Genomic DNA, 22101 nt, shown 5'->3' on the forward strand with positions numbered 1-22101 from the left:
TAGCATGGGCTGGACTTGGTAACTCACTTCCACTGGATATGGCTGGTACCACCTTAACCAAGTCACCATGGTTTAATATCACCAGTGAGAGGTCATGTGCTTGTCATGCCCCCACTATGCCACGGCGAGAAGGACACTTTGTGTGGTGTTCTCTCCAAAAACTCATAACCAGAGTCTAATCATGGAAAAAAAAAAAAGACAATCTCCAGTTAAGGGACATTTCAGCGAAATACCTGGCCCATTCTCAGGACTGTCAAGGTCATGAAAATCGAGGAAAGACGGTGTCACAAACCAAAGGAGACTTGATAACTAAATGCAATGTGGGATCCCAGGTTGGATCTTCAAACAAACAAAAAAGGCATTAATGGAAAATTTAGGGAAACCCAAAGGAAGTTTGGAGTTTAGCTGACAGTAATGTACTAGTGTGGGTTTCTTAGTTTGTACAAATGAACCATGGTAATGTAAGATCAGGGGGGTGTAACATTAGAAGCCAGGTAGTGCAAGAACTCTCTGTATTATCTTTGCAACTTTTCTATAAATCTAAAGTTACTCTACACACAAAATCCAGCAGTAAACATTGACAAGTGGGTGATACTCTTCCAGACTGTCTTTGTGTATAAACGTTTGCTTTTTAAATCATCTTAAACATTCCTATTTTTAATTCTAAATCTTATCAGAAAATAAAACAGCCCTTCAGCCAGGACACTAACTAGGTATGTGTCAGCAGTGCTGACAGAATGCACAGGGTCCTACATCTGAACACCTTTACTGGAGATCACATATCGTGTGTACTGATGATGATCCAGGAGAAAGCCTCGGTTTGGTCCGCCATTTCGCTAACACTTATTCTGAATAGTGGTAGAGTGGGCCTGGGGCCCGACACCTTTTGCAGGCAAATTTTCCAGCTAAATTTAATATTCTTTTTTTGGTTAGTTTCTATTTATATCAAGTGACCCTGATTGAAAATGAATAGAAATAATATAGTTTCCTTTTTATATACATTTTAGGGAAAAGAAGATAATCGACTTTTTAAAATACACAAAGAAAATAACAGTGCAAGGGATAGGAGGGCTTGGCTAAGTGGATGGCTAAGCTCTGCTCTTCTGTGTTCACCAGACAACTCTCTGATCCATTTTGAGGTCTCCAGGGGCTTCAACTTCTGGAGGGTCACGCACTGGCCCATGGCTGGTCTTGTTTCCCCAAGTAGAGGCAGTGGGATGGTGTAAGTTCATAAACTCTTTGTTCAGCCATGTTTCATTCTTGGTGCCTCGGAACATCCTCAGTGACCCTTTGGCAATTCCCTAGGAGAGCACGCTAACCACCCCAGCCCTTCTCAACCTCTTTCTTCCCCTGGCTTTGTTTGCTAAGATTGCTAGTTTGCTGAGATTGAAGTATAAGCTCCCTTGTCTTCCTTTCATTGCCATCTCTTCATGGCTAGCATCTTCTCTCTATCCAGATGAAAAAAAAAAAAAAAGAAAAGGCCCTTCTCTCTTCCTGCCTCACTCTTTCTCACCATTAATTCGTTTTTTCACTTAACATCTGATGACCTTCCACCTCCCCCAGTACATTTTTCCCCAATGTTTTTTATTGTGGCAAAATATATATGTAACATACAATGTATCATCTTAACCATTTTTAAATGTACAGTTTGGTGGTATTAAATACATTCACAATGTGCAGCTGTCACCACCATCCATCTCCAGAACTCTGTCATCTTGTAAAACTAAAATTCTGAATGCCCTCTCCCTACAACCCCTGGCAGCCACCATATTACTTTCTGTCTCTGTGATTTTAACCACCCGAAGTACCTCATATAAGTGGAATCATGCAGTATTGGTCTTTTTGTGACTGGCTTATTTCACTTGGTATAATCTCCTAAGGTTCATCCACACTGTAGCATATGTCAGAATTTCCTTCCTTCTTAAGGCTGAATAATATTCCATTGTATGTATATGCCACATTTTGTTATCCATTCATCTGTCAATGGACACTTGTCTTGATTCCATGTTTTAGCTATTGTGAATAATGCTGCTATGAACATGGATGTACAAATATCTATTCAAGATCCTGATTTCAGCTGTTCTGGATTTATCCCCAGAAGTGGAATTGCTGGATCATATGGATTATCAATTCTATTTTTAATTTTTTGAGGAACCGTCATACTGTTTTGGGGGGGGTGTTTGTTTAATAATCATTGTAACACCATGCATGCTTTCCACAGTGGCTGCACCATTTTACATTCCCAAGGACAGTACATAGGGGTCCCACCTTCCCCCACATCCTTGCCAACACTTATTTTCTGTGTTTTCAATAGTAACCATCCTAAGGGGTGTGAGGTGGTAAAATTAAATTTCTACCTCACTTTTTTTTTTTAAGATTTTATTTATTTATTCGACAGAGATAGAGACAGCCAGCGAGAGAGGGAACACAGGCAGGGGGAGTGGGAGAGGAAGCAGCAGGCTCATAGCGGAGGAGCCTGATGTGGGGCTCGATCCCATAACACCGGAATCACGCCCTGAGCCGAAGGCAGACGCTTAACCGCTGTGCCACCCAGGCGCCCCGTCTACCTCACTCTTCTTACAAAGGAAATTCCAGATAAAATAAAGAACCAAATGTGAAAGAGAAAAACTTGAAAACCCTTAAAGAAAAACAATAGGCAATTTATGATTTCAGAACAAGGAAGAATTTCTTAGCCCGAGTGAAAAATGCACCAACTCACAAAAGAAAATATTGATAAATATTACCACATTGGAATGAAAATATTTTGTATAACCAAAGCACTAACACTATGAAAAGACAAATCATGGGCTAGAAGATGAAATATGTAGGATATATGCCTATCAAAGATCCGTATAGAGAATATATAGAGAACCACATATCAAAAAAAAAAAAAAAAGAATACAACTCAGTAGAAAATGGAGGTTCAGAATGAGCAGTTCATAAAAAAAGAAATTCAAATGATCAGTAAACATAAAATGTACTTAGACTTACTAGTATAGCAACAGCAAAAGAAAAATAGTACAGTGAGGTTCCATTTCATGACTGGCCAAGATTGGAGGTGGATCACTCTGAGCATTGGGAAGGAGAGCAGGAAAGAGGGACTTTCATAAACTATGAAGAACACATTTACATTATCAAGTAAGGTTACAGATGGCATATCATATCCTGTGACCCTATGGTTCCCTCTCTAAATATTTAGAGCCACACTGTCCAATACCGTTCTCACCAGCCATGTGTGACTCTTGAGCGCTTGAGAGTTTGGCTAGCCCAAACTGAGAAATTCATTTTGAATTAAGACTGTGTATGAAAGAAATGATATAACATATTTCATTAATTGTTTGAATACATTATGCTCTGTTCAGCACAGATGTAGCTACCATCTGCCACCGTACAATGCTAGTATAATACCATTGACTATATTCCCTATGCTTGCCTTTCATCCCCATGACTTATCCTCCCATAACTGGAAACTTGCACCTCCCACTCCCCGTCACCCATTGTGCCCATCCCTCTCTTCCCACCTGTGGAATCACCAGTTTGTTCTCTGTATTTATGGGTCTGTTTCTGCTTATTTGTGTGTTTTGGTTTTTAGATTCCACATATAAGTAAAATCATTATATTTTTCATTATTTTATTATTTCATTAACTTTTATATCAGCTATAGGTTGACATGGATACATTGGATATGCTGAGTTAAAATATATTGTTAACGTTAACTTCACCAGGGTTTTGGTTTTTTTTTAACATTTTCTAATGTGGCTACTAGAAAATGTAAAATTACTGCATGACTCACAGTTGTGGCTCTCTGACATCTCTATGGAACAAAACTGCTATAGAGAAACTCTCACCGTTGTACAAAGAGAGACAAAAACTTAAGTGTAGTATTGTTTGAAATAGCAAAAACTTGGAAACATTAGTGCCCACCAACAGGAAAACAATAAGAAACACATTGCTGAAGTATTTATTCAGTTGATAAATGTAAAAGTGGAAAAACATAAAACAATTCAGTGTGTTGTTTACAGAAAGAGAGGGAAAGGTTTGTATATAGTGAAAGTACAAAAACATGCATGCAAGGAGTTCATGACATCTTCAAGAAAGCGATTAGCTCTGGGAAAGAAAAGAAGACACTATGGAAGAGAAGTGAACTTTAATGTATCAGTAACAGTTTATTTCTTTAGATTAAAACGCATTCTAGGCAAATGTGGCCCAATGTTAACACCTGTCAAATAGCTGTCCAGCTTGGGTGGTGGTTTCATGTTCTTCACGTTACGCTGTTCTCTGCAAATAGTTTATAATTTTTTAAAGAAAAGAGTCATGAAGAGCTTTGTATCCCATGGTGAGGAGTTTGGACTTTCTTCTGTTGACCAGTGTTTGGAAGCCATTGAAGGGTTTTAAATAGAGGAAGAGTTTACCATCTAGAGAGAGCATATTGCACTCTTATCTTAAGCTCATCCAGCCCAACTAATAACAGGAAAAATATTTCATTGCTACTGCACATGCTTTTTTTTTTTCCCACATTTGAACAACTATGCAATTGGCATGTGACATGTTGCCCAGTCAACACTCGGGGCATAGGCGTCGTTGCCTGTGCTGATGCACCAACATACAGAATGCCAGTTGTCAGCCACTTGAATGAAATTATGGGGACTCTAGGGGAGCACTCTTAAATGTTACACTGCCAACACGCTTCATGGCACAGAGAAAGAAAACAGGGAAAATCCTGGACATCAACAACTTTGAATCAAAATACGATTTAGAAGGCACACATTCTGTATGTGAAGGAGTTTTAGGAAAGCATTGACATATTTAATTGGTTGATATTTGCCTTTTCATATGTGCACAAGAGTGGCATGATTTTTTAAGGTTTTTAAAATTCAGGTAAAATACACATAACATAAAATTTACCATCTTAACCATTTTTCAGGGTACAGTTCAGTGACATTGAGGACATTCACATTGTTGTACAGCCATCATTGCCATCCATCTCCAGAACTCTTTTCATCCGGTACAACTGAAACTCTGTGCCCATTAGCCACCAAACCCCAATCCTAGCCAGTATAAAGAAAACGCTGTCTAAATCCCATACAACTGATTGGTAGGACCTGCCTAAATCACAAAGAACTCCACCTTCAAGGGAATCTAGAAAATGTAATTATTAGCTTTTCAGGTTCTCCAGTATAGCAAGCATACCACAAGGAGCTGGAATGGTTGCTGAGCACCAACCTACCATACCTACTGTAAATATCTACCAGTACTGTTCCTGGAATACACTTGGGAAGAATTGTTCTGAACAGGGAAGCCAAATTCAGGGGATAATTCTGTTGAGTCTGAATGACTGAAATCAACCTCAATGAAGTCTGTCCCCCGGGACCAATTCCTGTAACTCCCAACAGAAGCCTATGCAGAGTTTTCCAACAACAGTGAGAAATCACAATTCTGGCATAAATCCTATCAAGGCCAGTCCTGGCTAAAAGACCTGACATTTGCTGCCACTGGGATTTGGCTGTCCTTGAACCTTTCATCTCAGTGAATTGCTTTTCTAATTGCACTTCCTTTTTAAATGGTTGGTTGCCACTGCATCCTCCCAGACTCCTCTCATTATCATGTGGTTTGCTACTCTCAGAATATAATTGTGTTATTGACCGACAAGATTTGTTTAGGGCCAAATTCTCTATTGGTGACAGCTGAGGAGTGCCCTCCTCCTTTTCCTCAAGAAAAACTGAGGAAACCGAACAACTATGAATCCTAACAGCTTTTATCCAGTTCTCAAGCTTTCGTCCACTTTCAATATTCCTGTCACTATGGCTGTGTCATCAGCAGAGTGCTTCGGTGACGATCAGATTTCGATGTATCAAACTGGCAAAAACACATTAAAGAAGACTGCAATAATTCCAGCCCCAAATCCAAGCAGATAAGGATTATATTACTCAAGAACTTACCCCGAGTGACAGAAACTGAACTCATCCAGTGGAAACACTCATTAACATTCAGCAGCCAAGATTTCAAGTCTAACTGCTTCTGGTAGTGGTTCTGTGTATTTATTTCAGAATCATCTGGAAATCTCTGGCTCCTTAAGGTAGCTCCCTTTAAATCTTTTTGAACGACATGGTGTCGTCATTTGCCTCATTGCACTGATGTTTTCCATTTCCTCAGGCCAGTCCAGCCATTGACACAAAGACTAATATTTGATGACAGATGGCTCTGTGAGCTTCTGGTAAGGCCATATCTCACTTTTGGAATGCAAGCGATAACCGAGTTCCTCTAGAGCCTTATTTATTATACTATTATTGTGCACAAACTCATTAGATGTAAAACATTCTGCCAGTCAACCTGATCCTGCTCTTCCCCAGCTGTCACGCTGGCAGCTCAAAGATGGCGACAGATGATACTGATGGACAGTACGGCTGCCATCTCCTGCCTTCCCAAATTTAAAGCTGGATGCTTCTCAACCGAGGGAATGTGCTGGAGAAAAGAGCTAGGAAGTCACTGTGCAGCATCCTGTGGTTTAATCACCATGGTAGTTTACTAAATGGTATTCATAGGACCCTGCTGGCCAGGTTTTCGTAGTACTTGCGAGCATACTTATGGCAACCGTATGAAATCAACTGAAATCAAACTACATCCCTCCCTCTGGTGCAACAAGAATGCTGTCAGTCTTGCATCCTGGTCTCAGTTCTTGCCAAGAACCAGTTTTTTCTCCCTTTTCAGATATGCCTGTTTCCAGTCTCAATGTTTATACATTTCTCATAGGCATTTTTGCAATAATATAAGAAGTAACAATTTATTCAATCACTTGTTTAACAAGAGCATTCATTCTGGAGTACTTGCTATGCCCCAGCCACTGTGCCAGGCCAAATATATGGAGAGATGAATCAAGGACTTCCCTGACTCATAGGAAAGAAACAGGTCATCTACATGCAATGGTTTAGGGTGAGATTTTAGCTGCTGTGACAAATAGACCCCCAAATACAGTGGCTTTGAGAATATGGAATTTTATTTCTCTCTCCTTAACAGACCCAGGATTGGCAGGTGGCTCTTCTCTTACACATGCAGAAATCTAGGTCCCTTCCATTTTTTTCCTCCACCATCCCTAGGTCATCATCCTGGTCTGCATGGCGAAACTGAGTTGCAGACACAGGAGGAGATAGAGAATGAAAGTCCTAGGAAGGGAATTTTCTTTTAAGGAATGACATGGGTATTTCTCACATTCTGTCAGTGAATGTTTGTTTATTTAGTCATACCTAGCTATAAAATAGATTGGGAAACAATCTCCAGGTGCTCAGCCATGTTCCCAGAGAGAAAAAAACTTGGTGGAAACCTGGCAGTCTTTCCCACACAATACTATGTGCTGAATATTGTTAGAGGAACATCTCTGGAGAGCCCAAATCATGAAATGGTTAAACACCCAGGTTCAGGAGTCAGACAAGCCTATATTTGAATGCCAGTACACAACACAATATCATTCACTTAGTAGGTACCCAATAAGTATTAAATAAGATTATTATTTGCCATTCCATTGAAATACAGCCAAAAAATTAGATATATGGCCTATGAGTGGGTCCTATCAAGCTTAGGTAAGGGGGTAAACTTTGGCTGAGTCTCAAAGGATGAATAGAAATTGGACAAGAGGGAGTTCAGTTATTCTGGGCACACATGTGCCAAAGGAAGTACATGACCAGGTTTGTTTGTTTGTTTGTTTGTTTTACCTGTGAGCAATTAAAATTTTCTCATACCAAGAGAGCTCATATTGGCTCCTGAGTCTCACATTCTGACTCCACATTGACACTGAACCTCAGATTCCCTTAGGAGGATGTGGGAGAAGAGAGATTATCAACATACATCATGAGACTCAGGTGACAGGTGTTATGTTGGCACTGAAGATGGGCAGCAGAAAAGCCAGAGTTATCCAAAGAGCAAGTCATCCTCCATGTTTGGAGGACAAGAATCCAAACAAGAGAAGAAATGATTCTGGGAAGATGACAGAGTAGGAAGCACCAGGAATCTGTCCCTGACCTAGGCAGTGATTGCACTGGCAGAATCTGACTGATGTAACTATTTTGGAACTCTGAAGTCTGTTTCAAGGCTTGCAACTTCCAGAGGAAGATTTTAATGCCTATTGCAGTTAATTTTGGTCAACTTCAGCTCCCAACATGGTAGCCCCGCCTCCCCACTCTCAGCCATATGTCATACAGCTTCAGTCAACTTTTGGGAACCAGGGTGGGCAATAAGGACCTTGTCCTCCAAAAATGAGGATCTGTGTTCTGACTGCTGATTGTTGCTTCTGATCTTGGAGATGCAGAAACACAGGCAGGTGACCACTGTTGCACTTCTCACAATGTTGCAAGACCATCCCCCTCCAGCTGAAGCAAATTCCAGGAGAATTCGAGGGCCAGTACCCCTTTTTTCCCTCTTTTTATCCCCTTCATTTTTCTCCTTTCCCTTTTCCCCTTTTTGAGAGCCAGACATTTAAAGTCCAGGAATTTCAAATGAAGACATACAAATGGCTAACAGACACATGAAAAAATGTTCAAAATCATTAGCCATCAAGGAAATTCAAATCAAAACCACACTGAGATACCACCTTACGCCAGTTAGAATGGCAAAAATAGACAAGGCAAGAAACAACAATTGTTGGAGAGGATGTGGAGAAAGGGGATCCCTCCTACATTGTTGGTGGGAATGCAAGTTGGTACAGCCACTCTGGAAAACAGTGTGGAGGTCCCTTAAAAAGTTAAAAATTGAGCTACCCTATGATCCAGCCATTGCACTACTGGGTGTTTACCCCAAAGATACAGACGTAGTGAAGAGAAGGGCCATATGCACCCCAATGTTCATAGCAGCAATGTCCACAATAGCTAAATCGTGGAAGGAGCCGAGATGCCCTGCAACAGATGACTGGATTAAGAAGTTGTGGTCCATATATACAATGGAATATTACTCAGCAATCAGAAAGAACGAGTTCTCAACATTTGCTACAACATGGACGGCACTGGAGGAGATAATGCTTAGTGAAATAAGTCAAGCAGAGAAAGACAACTATCATATGATTTCTCTCATCTATGGAACATAAGAACTAGAATGATCAGTAGGGGAAGAAAGGGATAAAGAAAGGGGGGGTAATCAGAAGGGGGAATGAAGCATGAGAGACTATGGACTATGAGAAACAAACTGAGGGCTACAGAGAGGAGGGGGGTGGGGGAATGGGATAGACCGGTGATGGGTAGTAAGGAGGGCACATATTGCATGGTGCACTGGGTGTTATACACAACTAATGAATCATCGAGCCTTACATCGAAAACCGGGGATGTATTGTATGGTGACTAACATAATATAATAAAAAATCATTATTAAAAAAAAATAAAATAAAATAAAGTCCAGGAATTTCAAAAGGAACAACATATATGAAGGAACTAAAAAAGTCACCATGCATGGCCAGGGAAAGTCACAGGCTTTGAAAAAGACCTGAGAAGGCCTTAAGTTAATGCCTCAAGCTGATCCCCAGCATGGATATAGCCTACAACAATCAAAACACAAAAACAAAAATCAGCAATCCTGAGGAAAAGGGAGGATCTTGATTTCCAGAGTTACTACATTATTAGACTCAAATGTCCAGTTTTTAACAAAAAAATCACAAGGTGTATAGGGAAATATGGCCCATTTAAGGGAAAAAAAAGAAAGCAACAGAAACCATCACCAAGAAAGACCAGAAGACAGACTTGCTAGACAAAGACTTTAAAACAACTGTATTAAAGATGCTCAAAGAACAAAAGAAAGACAGGGAGAAAGTCAAGAAAATAATATACGAGCAAAATGGAAATATCAATAAAGAGATAGAAAACCTAAAAAGAAACTAAAAAGAAATTCTGGAACTGAAAATTACAATAACTAAAATGAAAAATTCACTAGAGTGATTCAAAGGTATATCAGAGCAGCCAGAAGAAAAAAGTCTGTGAGCTTGAAGATAGGACAATTGAAATGATCAAGTCTGAAGAACAGAGATTAAAAATACTGAAGAAAAGTGAATGGAGCCTAAAGGACATGTGGGACACCATAAAATGTTCCAACATATCCATATGGGAGTCCCAGGAAGAGAAAAAAGAGAAAGAGGCAGAGAGATTACTTAAAGAAATAATGCTCCAAAACTTTCCAAGTCTAATGAAAGACATTAATACGAACATCCAAGAAGTTCAACAAACTCCAAGTAGGATGAATTCGAGGAGATCTTATTATAGACACATAATAATCGAGCTGTTCAAAGACAAAGAGAGAATCTTAAGAGCAGCAAGAGAGAAGTAATGCATCACCTACAAGGGATGCTCAACAATATTATTAGCAGATTTCCCATCAGACACTTTGGAGGCCAGAAGCCAGTCGGCTGTTATATTAAAAGTGCTGAAAGAAAAAAAACTGTCAAGTAAGAATCCTATATTTGGCAAAACTGTCCCAGGGAGGGAGGAATTAAGACATTTCCAGATAACAAAAGCTAAGAAAGTTCATTACCACTAGACCTGCCTTGCAAGAATGCTAAAATGAATGTTGCAGGATGAAATGGAAGGGCACTAGACAGTAAGTGGAAGCTGTATGAAGAAATAAAGATGTCAGTAAAGATAAATACATGAACAATTGTAAATGCTAGTATTATTTTAACTTTGGTTTATAGCTCCAATTTTTGTATTCTACATGATTTAAGAGACTAATACATTTTCTAAAACTATTAGTTTAGAAGCTACTATTGTAACTTCAGTTTATAATTCCACATTTTGTTTTCTACATAATTTTAGAGATTGATGTGTTGTTAAACAATTACTAGTTTATGGTTTTAGACATACAATGTATAAAGATGTAATTTTGTAACACCAATAACTGAAAGTGGTTGAGAGGTTTTATATGCTACTGGGGTTATTCTGGTATAAATTCCAATTGGAATGTTATCATGTTAGGATGAGTAATCCCCATGGTAACACAAAAAAATAGCTATAGAATATACACAAAAGGAAATGAAAAGAATGACATTTCATTGCAAAAAATCAACTAAACAAAAAAGAAGACAGTAATGCAGGAAATAAGATACAAAAAATCTACAAGGCATATAAAATACATCAAAATGACATAAGTAAATCTCTCATTATCAGTAATTACTTTAAATGTAAGTGGACTAAACTCTCCATTCAAGACAGAGATTGGCAGAATGGATTTAAAAAAGAAAACATGGTTCAACTCTATGACATCTACAAAAGACTCTTTAAATCTAGAGACACAAACAGGTTGCAAGTGAAAGTATGGAAAAATGTATTCCATGCAAATAGTAACCAAAAGAGAGCAGGAATGGCTATCAATAAGCTAATCACACACACACAATAATACTGTATGATTCCACTTACATAAGGTACTTAGATCACAGACAGAGTGGAGTGGTGGTTGCTGGGGGCTTGAGAGGAGAGGGAAATGGAGAATTGTTGTTTAATGAATATAGCCTTTTAGTTTTGTAAGACAAAAAGAGTTCTGAAGATAGATGGTGGTGATGGTTGCACAACAATGGGAATGCACTTAATACCACTGAACTATTCATTTTTAAATAGTTAAGATGGTAAATTTTATGTTATGTGTATTTTACCATAGTTTTTTAAGTGCTATTAAATTTAAAGAAATATACTGTCATCCAAATTGGAGTCTGTACAGTCCTTATGTCCCAAATGATACTCTGATAAAAAGTGTGCACCATGGTCAGATAGGTCTGGGAAACACTTTATATTTCAATACATATGAGTTTCTTCAATTGTCAGAGAGGAGCTGCAATAAGGATAACTTTTCCCCCTGTTTTCATGGAACGGCTTGGTCACTACTGTTCAACAGTGATCAAGGAGCCAAAGATTTTTGAAACATCGTCATCTTTCATGTGCTCTACTCTTGCAGTTGCTGGCCTACAGGAAATTTCACTGGCCACAGTTTCTGATCCCTATCTGTGGCAAACTGTTCCCCACAATGAGCCTCTCCCTCTGGTCTTTGCCTGGCTCGGCCCTATGACCTGCAGCAGACATGACACAGTGCTAGTTCTAGGTTTAAGACTTATCAAGGTCTGGAAGCTTTGCACTTCTAGGGGAACAATCTGCTGTGCTAAGAAATCTAACTTCTCTGAGACCATCATGCTGTGAGGCAGCCCAAGCCAACCACATGAGAGGATCTGAGGAGCAGAACCGAGGAACCTGACAACAGCAAGTCATTCTATTCAGCTTTCTACCCTTTGAGCACAGGAGGTGATGCCACATGAAGCAGAAGTTAGCAGCCTGCCCCAAGTGCAGATTGGAAGCAAACAAGCAATTGTTACTTTAAGCCTCCATGTTTCAGACTGGTTTATTTATGCAGCAAGAGATGTGCAAAACAGTATGTTTTCCATCTGACTGAGTGGAGTCTTGAGCAGACCAGTGGGGGCTTCTGATATCTTCCTTCTCCCTTTCCTCTATGGCACCCATTTTCCCTGATGTTCTACATCCTCCAGCCTGCATCTCTGAAGAATAAGGACATCTTCTACCTAATCACAGTACTATTGCTATATTTAAGACAATTAACATTTAACTCAACAATGCCATTCAACATACAGTCCACATTTGAATTTTGCTATCTGTACCCAGATAAATTCTTATAGCCAGTTTTTTAAGCTGCAGAAGCTACTTGGCGCTTACTGCATTTGGTTTTTATAGACATGATGAATTCTTGAAATTACTGAAGAAAAAGATCATAACTAGAAATCCTACTGTGATTATTATCTGGGAAGCTCTTTGCTCCTCTCAGAATGGGGAGCAACACCTGTTCTACCTTTCTCACAGGTCCTAAGTTTTAATAGGAGCTATCATTTGTGGTGAATGCTATTCTAACCTAGTCATTTCTAGGTTATCAAGTACTTTCACATATATTATTTTCAGTTATGGTCATACATAAACACTTATTGTCCTTGGTATTTGGTATTTTGGCTTCTTCATGGGTCTTATTCATGTTCTTATTTTATTTCTTGGTGGATCATTTCTTTCTCTCCATAGTAATTCAAAGCTGTGCATTTCCCTTACGTGAATCCCTCGCCCCTTCATGTTTACTTCAGTATACCTTTTTTGAGTAGAAACAAATCACTCTGGGTGATGCTTAGAAAGAGTAAGACCTGGCGGTTGGGAAGAAAAGAGGAAGGAAGAACAGTTTTTGCAAAGTGGTATCAAGAGAGTGAAAGTAAATAAACCCAGGGCCTTTCTGCCTCTGTTGGTGGAAGATATGGTAACACATCTCCAGACACGGAACAGTCCAGAATACAAGAATCTATTAACCCTAGTCATGGGACTAAACAGAAATATCTTTCTTGCATGAAGAACCAGACATACATTCTTATAATTCTTCTTGGTTTATACATTATCTAGCCCAAAGCCAAATAAATTCACAAGCTTCTTATTGATACTGCATGGAAGGATCCTGAAGGTTCCTGGTGAGCTTTTACTACCTTTACATTATGTGAGGGAGTCATTATTTTATTCCAATAGATGCCAGAATGTGTACAAGGACTTTGAAAGATTTGTTTGTGATCTCAGTTCTCTAAGGTGGAGTCCCTTTCTTTTGAGTCCTCTACCTGCAGGAAAAGGGTCCATGAATTTTGGTTTGGACAGCTCTTTTCCTCCATCCTCCACCCCAGACTATCCCTAAGATCGTGGAAGTCAGATATAAATGTTTACCTATTTCTTCCTAAGGAAACAGCTCTGCAAGACCTGAGGAAGGGCTTTAGAGAGAGAAAAGAAGGCAAAAGGATAGATTCCAGGCTCCATCTTCTGTGTGGCCTCAGGGGAAGAACCATTGATTAAAACGGAAGGTCAACATCATCCCTGCTGGGCAAACTTGAGATCCTTGAAGAGCCTCTCAGCCCAGTAGGACTCTCAAGCCCGGCTTTGAGTGGGCAGAAAGAGACTTGGTGATTTTCCCTCCGAGGCCCGTCTTGGCCTGAACTCATCTTTAGATACACAGCATTTGGATCTTTATGCTGCTTGTGCTGCCCTGGCCAGGAAAGCATTTGTCACAGCTCCTAGTTTTGTAATTTCTTGAAGAAGCCTAAGGTTTAAGTCACCCTGAGCCTCTCTTTGCAGAAAGTGGGAGATGACGTTGGCCCACAGGAGTCCAGAATAGCACACTGGGTCCTGTTTGCACAGCTTATTTACAAGGCTTTTCAAGACCATTCCTGGCCCTTCCATTGTAACTCTGCATCCATCTGCCGACACACCAGTCCCTTTTTCTAGGACAGCAGAAAGCTTAATCCTGAAATTGTAAATAGATGTCAAATATTATTATAGCTTCAGTTTGGGATTATGGTCCTCTTTCTCCATCCTCATGGTTATGAACAAAGATTCTGAATTGGCCACATTGTCATTTGAGGGGATGGAGTTGGGGGATGCTCCTCAGCCTGTGAATGGCAGACCATAAAGTCAGGGAGAAGCTCCCTCCACCTTCATCCCCACCTACCAGCCCTCGGTCCACATAAGATTATTCTGCTAGGGTTTCCCATAGCTATTCCCTTGGAACCCCCACATTCTCACTTGTCAGGTGAGACTCAACAAGGAGAAAACCAACATCCCAAAACTCTGCTTTGAAACAGAATCAAGTTTAGGCTGGGGAGCCAGTAGAGACAGCAAACAGAAATTATTTTTGGGGGCGCCTGGGTGGCACAGCAGTTAAGCGTCTGCCTTCGGCTCAGGGCGTGATCCCGGCGTTGCAGGATCGAGCCCCACATCAGGCTCCTCCACTATGAGCCTGCTTCTTCCTCTCCCACTCCCCCTGCTTGTGTTCCCTCTCTCGCTGGCTGTCTCTATCCTGTCGAATAAATAAATAAAATCTTAAAAAAAAAAAAAGAAATTATTTTTGGTCTCACTGGTGTTAAATTAATTAAACAAGGAGGCCACTCAATGAGGTAGCTTTAATGCCTTAGTAGCCTACGTAAGCAAACCAAAACCTTGGCCTGTAAATCTCTCAAAGTTTAGAAATCAAAACCTAAGGATAACCAATTGCAGCCAACTAGACTTTTCCAAATAAGGCAACCACTCAAGCTTCAGCCAATCAAATAATTTCTCTGCTTTGCTTCTGCCTCTTCTCTATCCAAGTCCTTCCCTACCTCCTGTACATGGAGTGTTCCTAATCACTTCCTGTTTGGTGTTCCCTGATTCAAATCAAATTTTGCTCAAATTAACTTATAATTTTTTAAATATTTTAAGTAATCTCTACACCCAACACGGGGCCTGAACTTACAACCCCAAGATCAAGAGTTGCATGCTCCACTGACTGAGCCAGCCAGGCACCCCACAAATTAACTTATAATTTTTAATATTCCTCACTTTATCTCAAAACAAAGTTCAATGTGGATTTTCTGTAAACATAGAAAACTTTCTACTTGGAGCTTTTCCTGCAGGTTCTGGTTCACCTGAACACCTGGATCTGGACAAACCTAGAGCTGTTTGAGCCTGCCCCCTTAAGCATTAAATACTTCTCTTACCTGCTGCCTGCCTGTATCCACTGGAAAACCAGCTAGCTTGTTAAGCAGTGCAGCTCTGACCTCCCACCCTACTCCTATTAGAACACTGATTTCCAAACTTGAGTGGCATCAGAATCATCAGAATCCTCTGGAGTGAGTGTCAAAACCAATACTTCTGGGCCCCATCACAAAGATTCAGATCCAGAGGTCTGGGTGTGGAATGAGAACATGTGTTTCTTTTTCTTTCTTTCCCTTCCTTTTCTTTCTTTTCTTTTCTTCTCCTTTCTTTCTTTTTCTTTCTTTCTTTCTTTCTTTCTTTCTTTCTTTCTTTCTTTCTTTCTTTCTTTCTCTTTCTTTCTTTCTCTTTTAAAAATTTTATTTACTTATTTGACAGAGAGAGAGCACAAGCAGAGGGAAGGGCAGAGGGAGAGGGAGAAACAGACTCCTTGCTGAGTGGGAAGCCCTATGCAGGGCTCAATCTCAGGACCCTGAGATGATGACCTGAGTCAAAGGCAGACGCTTAACCAGCTGAGCCACCCAGGCACCTGAGAATATGCGTTTCTTACAAGTTCCCAGGAGATGCTGTTACTGCTGCTTTGAGGGTCACACTTTGAGACCATTCCCTAAAATCTCTGTGACATCAATTACCCTCTCTCACTTTGTGTTCTTTGCACTTCCTCACATTTTGGACATACTAAGTCTCCAAACTATGTGGCATGGTAGAAAATCCCTTTTTTCCCTAAGTTCATTAGACAAGTATTTTCTGAACTGACCCCTGATAGAACGTGGAAAAGAACAGAAGAGCTGAGTCATATGCTAAAAGGCTGCCTTCCACCTACAGCTTCCACTCAGAGTCAAGCTTTGTGTTGGTTCACAATTAAAGGTAATTACAGGCGAATAGAAGCAAAAGAATTTCAGGAGTAATGGAGAATTTAAACTTCACTGGCTAGTTCAACTGCCTTTTGAAACTATCTTATGAATCATTTATCTTTCAAAGTCCATTTACGGGGGCGCCTGGGTGGCACAGCGGTTAAGCGTCTGCCTTCGGCTCAGGGCGTGATCCCGGCGTTATGGGATCGAGCCCCACATCAGGCTCCTCTGCTATGAGCCTGCTTCTTCCTCTCCTACTCCCCTTGCTTGTTCCCTCTCTCGCTGGCTGTCTCTATCTCTGTCAAATAAATAAATAAAATCTTTTAAAAAAAGTCCATTTACAAATTGGTTGTTTTTACTGTCAGAAAGCATTTTCCCATACAAACAGTACTCTACATAATGGATAGGAAAATGTTCAGATGAGCCTATAGAAGCTTACTCATTCCATTATGTGCCCGAAAATATTCATTTTATCCAAAAACAAAAGGTAGGAAACCATATTACATTTTGTTCTAAATTTCATAAGACATTTAAACATATAGAGTACATCAAAAGTCTCTTTTTAATAAGTATTTTTCAGTGTGTTATACTACAAATAATTAAGACACAAAATAAAATTAGATAAAATTTCGTTTTACATGGAATGTTAGTGCTGAATGAAAGGATACTTCCACTTTTATTGTAACAAGATGCGATGCTTCGTGGATATCCCAATGGAGCATTTGGGACAATTTCAAGAGCTTTAGACATAGACAATTCTGGTCCTCCATTAGACCTAGTTTCATTTCTGAACATATAAGGTTCCAGGGCACTTTGGAGAAATAGCTGATTCTAGTGCTGGGGCATGGAAATTTCAAGAAGAGCTGGGAACAACTTCTTGTGCTGGAAAGAAAGGACTGACTCTAAAAATCATGGAAATATATCAAAAGGATGTAGGAACTATCTTGAAGAGGTTCCCACTGACCAAATTTGAAACAATTTGACCATCAAAATAATTACTGACAGTAATAGATTATAACCCATAAATACAAGAATCTACCATCCCATGGTTATTATATACACACTGCATATATATGTGTGTGTGTATGGATGTAAGCATACACATGCATATGTAAATTTTAGATATTAGAATGTCAATTAATAGTGTAAACTTCATATAGAAAGTATATATACACATACATTATTAGTATATTATGTATATGTATATGTGTGTATGCCTACAGATAGTACACATTAGCTGGCATTCTACTATAAAAAAGCACTTTCCCTTCTCTCCCATTTATTTCTCCATAGAATGACAACTAATAAATGTAGAAGAAATGAGGCAGTTAGAAATATCACCATTTTGCAGTCATCATAATATTAATAGTGATGCAAGAATCATCAACGGATGCTAAAAATAGTGTATGAACATTTGATTAGGAATGTGATATCTATTCTCAAAATGTTCATTCTCAAATTACTAATTAGTTACAAAGAGAAAACAGTTAACTTTACAGTGGAGAAACTTGAGATCAGTATTTACATCACCAACAATGGTCTCCGATCTCTGATGCACCAAGAAGAAAGCAACGTCAGTTCTGGGCTGTTCCTCCCAAAATGTGTAATCCAAAACTAATCATGAGGAAAAATCAATAAGCTCACACTAAGGCACATCCTGTAGAAGGACTAGCCTGTATTTCCAAAAAATGTTAAGGTCAAGGAAGACAAAGAAGGAATTAGGAACAGTCCCAGACTGAAGGAGGCAAGAACTAAGTGCAAATGTGTGATTCAGAATTATGTCCCAGTCTGGAAAAAATCTGCCATGGAGGACATTATTAGGACTGAGGGCAAAATTCAAATGATGACTGTTTGGTTAATATTGAATCCAAACCAAGTGCCCATCGATAGATGAATGGATAAGAAGATGTGGATATTGTTACAATGGAACAATACTCAGTCATAACAGAATGAAATCTTGCCATTTGTGACAACATGGATTGACCTAGAGGGCATTATATTAAGTGAAATAAGTCAGACAGAAAAAGACAATACCATGCAATTTCACTTATACATGCAATCTAAAAAACAAAACAAAAGAATAAAGAACCAAAAAATGGATTCTTAAATATAAAGAGCAAACTGGTATTGCCAGAGGGGAGATGGGTGGGCGAGTGAGTGACACAGGTAAACGGGATTAGGAGGTACAAACTTCCAGGTATAAAATAAGTCAAGGATATGAAAACCACAGCACTGGGGATAAAGTCATTAATGTGGTAATAACATTGTACGGTGACAGACGGTGATTATACTTTCCATGGTGAACACTGATGTCTAGAACTGTCAGATCACTGTGTTGTACATCTGAAACTAATAAAATATTGCATGTCAACTATACTTCCATAATAAAAAATAAATAAAACTACTGTGTTGATAGTTTCCTGATTTTGATCATTGTCTAAGCAAATTTCTTTGTTTTAGAAAAAGCACTCAGATATCAAGGGGTAAAGGAATATGATATCTGTAAATTGTACTCAAAGGGATCAGAAAAAAACGTGCATGTGAGAGAGAGAAAGAGAGAAAGAATACTAAAACATATGTGGCAAAATATGGACCAGTCACGAATCTGAATAAAGAGTAAATGGGATTCTTTGTACTAGTCTTGAAATTTTTCTGAGAGTTTGAGATTATTTAAAAATGAAACAAGTTTTTAAAAACCTAAGTTTTCTTGTTTTCTGATACTGGGCACCACTAACCCTTGTGCTCAGAGGTCATCTCCTCAGTCCCAAATAGAATAAACATTATAAGGGGTTTTACTTAGATGGCAAAGCAAATTTTTTTTGCCTTCCCCTGGGGCATTATTTGTACTCCTTCTGTCTTGAATCTTTCTAGCTTTGAGTGTACTCTCTTGTCTAGTCTCTCAGGATTTCTTTCTCTTGGTCCAAATGAGGGTCTTGGGCCTGGAGCAGGAAGGAACTCTTAACAAATGGAAAGTTAATGCTCAGACCTCACATTCTGTTTACGCTGCCCAGAGACAAGCCCTGGTCTGACTTCTGGGCACTGCCAAGGTCCAATCCATTGGCCATTAACACTGATCAGGACTCTTAGAATCCAGAGGTTGAGGAAGCCAAAGGGGGGAGTGGAGAGGCCTGGACTCTAGTATTAGCAGAAAAGCGAGTAGCCTTCGTCTGAGGGAAGCCTTGGCTTTACTTCTGTTCTCAGAAGATCAGTCATACAAAGAGGGAACAGAGATAGGGCATGTCACACTTGGGCAGCTGCAGCTGGTCAATTGGCTTACATACTGACCCTGCCAGCTTGCCACCAGCCAAGGAGCTGAGCAGGAGCAGAAACAGGCAGAGAAGGAAAGGAGAATAGTGGTTACAGCTGGTCCTCACTGTGGCAAACAACTTACATCCAAGTTAGACTGGTCCTGGCCACACAGTTGTTATTCCATGGAAACTGCTTTCTCTCTGGATCAAGCCAGCTGGACCCCATGGAGATGTTTGTACCTCTTAGAGGACCTCTTGGCCATCCATCTTAGGCTACTATGCCAATTCTGGGTCTCCAAAGAACAATGGTTCCAGAGGTCCTTCATGCCTTCTCTGCCCTCACCACCATGTACACAGTCCCTGGGAAGTATTTATACTCAATGAGGGGAAGAGTCTGGAACGTGCTCAGGAGAACTTGCTGTACAATTTCACATCCCCTTTAATGAACACGTTCTATTTGGTTTTTTTTCATTTTGGGTAATCTCTTTTCTTATTTTGATTGTTATTCCAACACTGCCCTATTTACCATATAAAAATATCTAAAAATCTACCAAATGTAGACATATAAACACAGAAGAAAATAAACACTATAGCCTTAGCTTCCCAAGAAAGCAGTAGAAATTTTAGCTTGTTTCTTTCTAGTTTCCCTATAAAATTTTTAATTGTCCAAGTAACACATGAATAGGTTCTCATTCTATAATATTCAAACTGTAAGTAGGTAAGTATCCTTAGAGATGTTTTGCTGTGCATTTACAAATATGCCCTTACATTTAGGAATTTTGGTTACAAAAGTGTTACAGTTGACAAAATATTGCTACCTAGAACTCTACCTCTTTTTAAATTGCTACAGTATTCCTTTATATCAATATACCATCTTTGTCTAATCATTTCTCCCTTCTCCTTTTTCCTACAAAGAGTACTGCCTTGAAATGTTCTCTACCTACTACTTCAGCCCCCATGGAGGGTTTAGATCAAAAATGATCTCAGCGTCCCCTCCTTGCTGTTCCAACAAACAGTCGCTAAAGAACTCTGGTGAGAACCTACAAAAGCCAATTTGCTAATCAACAAAAAGGACAGGGTGCCAAGAAACCTTGTTCTCTAAAATTGTTCTTTTCCAAAAAATAAATTCTGCTGCGTGAATCTTTATCAGTGAGAACATAGCATCTGTCTGGCTCTGAGGATGAACATCGTGGGTCACTTTGACAAAGACAAGCAGCCACCACGTCTACCCTATACAACAGTACCATTTACCTTAATTTTGTGGTTTCCAAGTAAATGGGATCTTGGGCCCTCTTCTCAGTCCAGACTAATATAAACTCCTTCATACACAACCTGGCTTTGCTTTGAGCCTATCAAAATACCACTCTATTCAGATTTTGCCTAAACTCCACTTTTCCCCAAACCTAGAATATCCCTGCCTCTTCCTTTGTTGGTGAGGGGCTCTCCTCATTATAGCATGCTATCAAATTTAACTTTGTTGGACTTTAGATTTGTTCCTGATGGGTTGTAGCTGTTAGACTCCATCACTGGCTGCAACATGACTCACCACTCTCTCCCACTTCCACCTTGCTTCTGTGCCTGGGCCCTCAAGCATTCCTGCTCTGGCCTTTGGCTGCCCAGTCCCTGGCTCCCAGATCCACTAGGCTCAACTCTAGTTTGTAGTTTGTTTGGAGGATAAGGAAGGAGAAAGGGCCCTGAAGATCTCAGCAACTTCTTGTGAACCTAGCAATGCCTCCGAAAGTGTGTAGTATCTAGCTGTTGTGGTGCTAAAAGGGGCCTAGAGCCCTTGGCTTCTCATGACACTGGGAGCCAAATATGCCACTATCTTTCTATATTTTTTTAATCTAACATACAAAAGTTTAATATTTTATATATAGTCAAGTTATTAGTGCTCCTTTTTTTTATTTCCACTATTCTATTTATTCTGATATTAGAAAGTTCTCTCTTCGGTTACCTATTGGTATTTAGCAAACCACTCTAAAACTTAATTGCTTGAAACAATGATTTATTATTTCTCACAGTTCTTTGGGTTGACTGGGATTAGCTTGGTGGTGCTTGCCTGGGATCTTGCATGTGGTAACCCCATGGCTGAAATTGGTGTCATCTGAATGCTTACTAGGGCTGAACGTCCAGGATGGCTACTTTACTCTGTCTGGCACCTGGACTGAGATGGCTGGATTAAAAAAAAAAATAACACCTTATTTTTCATTTGAAAGAAACACACACAAATAATAAGAATACAGAATGGGTGAAAGAAAAAGAATGGGAAATTATGTATCTGACAAGTATCAAAAGAGAGCTAGTTTGGCTGTATGAGTGCTATACAAATTAGATTTTTATGACACAAAGCATTTCTCAAAATAAAGAATCACTTCATAAGGATGTAACACTGTAACAATGTAAACAATCTAAATCTGAACGCCCCTAATAACATAGCCTCAAAATATATAAAGGAAAAAAACTGACAAAACTACAAAGAGAAATATATAAAAT

This window comes from Ursus americanus, chromosome 22 (assembly GCF_024610735.1).
Source record: "Ursus americanus isolate L20-20 chromosome 22, mUrsAme1.1.p, whole genome shotgun sequence".
Lineage (NCBI taxonomy): Eukaryota > Metazoa > Chordata > Mammalia > Carnivora > Ursidae > Ursus > Ursus americanus.